Source organism: Papaver somniferum, chromosome 10 (genome assembly GCF_003573695.1).
Source record: "Papaver somniferum cultivar HN1 chromosome 10, ASM357369v1, whole genome shotgun sequence".
Taxonomy (NCBI): domain Eukaryota; kingdom Viridiplantae; phylum Streptophyta; class Magnoliopsida; order Ranunculales; family Papaveraceae; genus Papaver; species Papaver somniferum.
Window position 1 is genome coordinate 53,200,458 of NC_039367.1, and position 6,192 is coordinate 53,206,649.

Sequence of the window (6,192 nt, forward strand, 5' to 3'; positions counted from 1 at the left end):
AAAGGTCAACAAAGGCGATTTTAGAATCAACTAGGACACAAGGTGTCAGGGATTGATTTTCCAAGTTGACAGAGTGCTCTATTTATAGTTTTCAAAGACCATGGTTAGCTTAGAATTCACGCTAAGATAATTTGAGAATCAAGCAAATAATTTAATTATTCAAACTACAATAGAAGACTATACATATAGGTTCGGTTATTGAATCGTGTATAATGACCATTCAGTTTGGCAAGTTAGCCAAATAACTAAAATTTATTCGATGGTCATTTAAACACCTAAGAAATTAATCATAATTCACACACATAAGTGTTTAAGTGATCAATGAATTCTTAGAAGTGTTTAAGAGAGTTCTAGCAATGCTAAACATATTAAAATAATAAGTCTTTAAGCATCTGCTAAACATTGTTGGGACAGTTGGTATAACAGTTTTCCAACCGTAGGGCTTGTTCACGAGTCAGGGTTTTACGGTTCGTGAACCGGGTTCACCAACCCTACTAGACTACCGAACTCAGTTGACCATGGTTCTTGAACCGGGTTCGCCAACTGCTAGCCAATTTATCCAACTTATAAAATCAGCTCACCACGGTTCACCAACCGGGTTCGTGAATTGTTCCCAACTGAACTTGTGGTTTGCAAACTGGTTCGCCAACCTTCCTGTATTTTTGTATCTCTGATATCTATGGTTTGCAAACTGAGTTCGCCAACCTACCCTGAGTATAAATTCTAGTAAGTTCATATTTGTCTCTTATGATGTTTAAAACATTCCCAAGTGATATAATCATTTGCATGGGAAATTTTCAATTGATCCACAAATTAATTCATAGAACTAATATTGTTAAGGACCTTTGAACATCTAATCGCTAAATCATATTTCGAGATTTTTCACAAGACAAGCTTGACTCGAAACATCTTCTTTGTGAATCTATTGTAAGTCATACGACATAGTCTCAATAGATAGAATGATGGTATATAATGAGTAAAATAGAATGGTTCAGTCTTCACATACCTGATACAGAAGTTCTCCAAATGGCTTCATCGATCTTCAGTCTTCAAGGGTGATGTCTGATACTCAACTAAAATTTTTAACCTAGTCCGAGACTTGACTTAGTAGACCAGAAATCAGGAAACAATTTTGATCATCTAACATTGGCAACAAGCTTGAGATAGCGAAACTTGTGGGTTCAATCGAGCACTGCTCTAATAATAAGATGTAAACATAGTGATCGGAACATGTGTTAACCCTAATAGCTTAATGTTCAAGTATTTTTACTTGATACTCAAGGAAAGATCCTGAAACCTATTTCAATATCTTTATAATATATCGAATAGTATATGCTTCATATATCCAATAGGTTTGCATATCTATAGTTTATATACATATTAGTAAAGTACATGGATGTGTGCTAGATAATATTAGTTGTCAACTATGAGTGACATCGGTTTATTAGTTGGTATCATATTGGTATTTGTCAAATTCAGAAATCATAACCTTTGAATATTTTTGGGAATTTTCGAAATTAATTATACCTTATTTTCCAGACAGACCTGGGTCATTAAACTGTAGGCTTGTATTCTTACAAACTCATCCCTTGACACAACTTAAGTGATTGCGTGGTAAGCCAACTAATTGAGAGAGATAAGTAATATATTTAGGTGAAACATCATGTGTTGTCTTCGTTTAAAGTCTTCTTTGGGATCAAGCAGTAATGTTGGTGGGAAGCTAAATAGTATTGTTATTTCAGTTTTCGATCAACATTTATTTGATTGACAAATAGTACAGTTATCCTTGATAGATCAAACTTGTTTCTTCTAAGGTCCTTCTCTTATGATATAAGGTAAATCAAGTTTGTTTGGGGATTGACTATTGTATATCTAGTGATTCAAGATATGTAGATAGAAATGTTGATCATCCAACGTTAGCAGACTGTGTTCTGTGTATGATCGATCAGTAGTGAAATCAAGTTGTTTGTGCAGTGGTTACTTTGAAGATTAAAGACTTATAAACTTTTCCTTTTTGTTTATGATCTTTGTGATTTTTTTTGTACACTTGATTCTCTGTGATCTAACAAGATGTTTATCTTCAAAGACATAAGACTTGCTGGTAGATTGGACAAATTGTCTAATTGCTTTTCTTTATATTGCTTGGATATAGCTTGTTTACTGAGATTGATTAATTCGATAATTATTGTCTTGGTTTTATCTTTGACCAAGGTAGTTTATATTGAATAAATGGAAGATCATTTACTCTACTTTATCTCTTATCGAAATCTTGATTTGGGATATTGATATTGAGTTGGTTATTAAAACAGATTTAGTCATATGTTGTTTCGGGTTAAGATCCAGAGAAGTTGAGAGCGGAAGTCTTCACAGCACGTGAAGCGACTCAAGAAAGTGGAGTTTGTCTTGGTATTCATGTGCCTAAACCAAATTGGTTGTAGGCACAGGGATACTGAAGGAACTAAATAACTAGGGGTAGTTTCAACAATACAAATTTGCGGTAGTCAATTTGTATAACGTGTTAATTATGAGAGTATTCAAATATGTACTAGGTCCCATGGCAATCTGCCAAACATTTTTCCTCGTTAACAAAATCTTGTGTGTTGGTGTTATTTACTTTATTTTAGCATTATAATTGTTATAACTATAATAAAGTAAGTACACTCATACGTTAACCCACTTGGTACAATCTCATAGTTAATTTGCCCACGAACTTATCTTATATATCGAGTTACATCTTGTTGAAGTAATTCTTTGGTCATTATTTTTTTTGTAGAATTACAAAAGGCGTATCTGTATAGGTTGATATGGAAAGATTGTGGTGCACTCCGTACCCTCATTATTCACATTTAGAAATGCAAGCTAGGCACTGGCATATGCGCCATATGGGATTTGTGCATGGTCAGGATGCATGGTGATCCATAAATGCAAGAGAGGCTTGCATATGAATACTTCATACTTGCATCATTGGTAGAATAATGCATATCAACGATGAAACCTGCCTGGTATGCGCATTATTCACACAAAAATGCCAGACGCATGGTCCCATCGATTATGATTTGATTTCACTTAGTTGTCGTTAGTTTTATGCTTTCAAGAGACAAGGAACTGCCATTTTGGCTTAGGAAAAAGTAATAGGCGTTGATCGTGAAAAGACGAGGGTACCCAAATATACCTCAATCTAAAACTTTTCCACCTATAAGTCCTTTCTCCGAAAGTGATTGTCTATGGACTGAGTCGAGACAATACAACTAATCGGTTCACACTTCGTTTGATCGTCTATGGATACAAGACCGAGACAATACGATGACAAGATAACTTGTGTGATTGACTATGTATACAAGATCTAGACAATACAACAACGAAGTATGTTTACTTGATAAAAGATTCAGACTTAACCAAACACAATATGATAGCTATCAAGTAAACAAGAATTAACATTTGTGTAATTTACTTTAAGTTATAATAACAACAATTATAATTGCAGAAAATAAAAGTAAATGACACAGCAAGATTTTGTTAACGAGGAAACCGCAAACGCAGAAAAACCCCGGGACCTTGTCCAGAATTGAATACTTTGAGGATTAAGCTGCTATACAAAATCTAAACCAACTTCGTATAGTTGAGACCAGGCAACTAAACCTATAGTTCACCTAGTTCCGTCTGTATCCCTGCGCCTCCAACTTGCAATAAGTCACGCACTTGGAACAATTCCTTTGGTTCGTGTTCCAAACAGTAAAGGAACAATAAATATGTTCGGTAACAACTCTTTTCAACCAATGTGATATGAGTTTGACAAAAGGCTCTTCCGTTTATCCCAATAAACTCCTTTGTCGGGTCCTTAGATCTATCCAATAATAACTACCAAAATAATTATATCTAGATTTTGCAATCAATACTTTTAATCACGAAAAATCGTATTGATGCCGATCTACTCAACTAATCAATCAAATCTATCACAAAGATAAACCGATTATAGTTGGATCCTTCTCCAGCTGAAACAAGTATTGTGCACACCAAAGATTATGAACCCAAATCAGGAATCTTTTTCGTCTTCAAATATTCTCAGATCTTCAATAAACACCTGCACACAATCAACTTGAATCTCTTGTGATCAATCACACAAAGAACGGAGTCTGTTAACAATGGATTATCACAAGAAGTCTTTAGATCTACAAACAGTCTAAAGATCCCCGTCGAAACTTCGATCTAGTTTCAGTGAATCTTATATCAAAAGAGAAGATTCTCAAGCATAAACAAACCAGGTGCAATCAAAGTTCAACCACCGTTAGTCAATAAAATCAATCGAAAACTAATAATAAACTGCAATTATCTAGTTTCCCACCAACGGTACTAATATAGCTTCTCAATCCCAAAGAAGTCTTTAAACCGAGCGGTCGTAAGAGAGTTCGCCTAATTAGGGTACTTTCCTCTCCAAATAGGCGGCTCCACCAGTAACAACCCAACTAGGTAGTTTTGCTGGCTCTGAGGATTAGTTTGCTTGAAATGAAAACATCAATATTTATAGACAAGGAAGTTTGGACACCAAGGAATTTCCAAAACCGAATATTCTCAAAGATATGCAATAAAGCCAAAATCGGTTTTCATAATTCCTTGAAATGCTTTGTCCAATTAATAGCCGAAATCTCAGTGGAAAATCTCCAACTTGTAAATGCACATTACTAATTTTTATTTTCTAAAGATATGCATTTTAATTGCTGGAAATTAAAAGCATATAAAAACTAAAAACCTTAATTAAAAGATTCTCAATTTATTTCGATCCAGGATTCTCCTTTAGATATTAAGGAATATCTTTGAACAATAAAAGATAAGAGTTACTGCGCATGTTCAAAGTATGTCGATATCTTTACTTTGTAAATCCTTTTTCATATTTACAATCATGGAACCGATTTGCCACACTTTCAAACAAGTTTAGAATTGGTTCATCTGACGTCCAAGAACTATGTGATTGATTATCCTATCAAATCACCATTAATGGGTTTCACGGTTCTACCTCAACATAAAGTTTTGGTTCTACCTCCAAGTAGGTACTAGGATCAGTTACACTAGTTAGCATAAAATGGCTAACTAAGTACTAGGATCGGTTACCACTTCTTATGGTAAAACTTGTGATCGGTTGACCAAGTTATAGGATCGGTTACACCAACTTACTAAAACTTGTTAAACCTCGTACAAGGATCGATTACACTCTCTCTTGTGATCGGTCACACCTCTTACTAGGATCGGTTACCCAATGACTAGTATTTAGTCACACCAAATTCAAGATATTGATCTTACCATCTTAGGTGATTACTTAAGATCGGTTTCACTAATAAAAGTCATACTAATACAAAAGTCATTCCTTGTGAATAGTTTTACCAAGATACATAAACAAGTTATGAGCGGTTATACTAAACACACATATTGGTAATTCAAAAGATTTGCAATGAATAACAATACCAATAAGCCTAGCGATTTCCCTTTCGATTCATAAAACAAGTTTATGAATTTACTTCCTTTAAACGAATGTAAAACATTGTTTCCTAGGACGAAATCTTCACCCATACCCATACATAATCACAATATCATTCATACGATTATGTCGATGTCTTATATACGAAGTTCAAAAGATAGACGTTATACTTCGTATTGTAATTCCTTAATACTATGTCTAACTAGACTATAATCATTCACAACTTCGCAATTATGTTTTTAATATGCACGACTTTAAAGATACGTTAGGGAATGAAACAGTTCAAATCAAATATTACTAACCTCAAGTGGAAGGATGATGTCGTCGTTGTAGCTCCTTACTTCTTCTCATTCTTCAAGTCTTCACGTAATAATTGTAATGTCTCATATCCTAATACTTTCAAGATAACCTATACGAAGTTGACTCTAGTAAATAATCAAGCGACTCTTTAAATGGGTTTTGATTCACTAAAATATGACAACCAATCTTGACATACCAACGCTTGGTGGGTTCAACCGAGCTATGCACTAACAATCTCCCCCTTTGTCAATTTTAGTGACAAAACTCTTACATCATATGGATAAACAAATTACAAGAATTCATTACACATACGCTTGATTCCCAAATTCAACAACACAATAACCTGTATACATTCAATCCTTTAAATGCGGATGTTGAAATTATAATAACAAAGCTAATACTCCCCCTAAAGGTAAGATAGG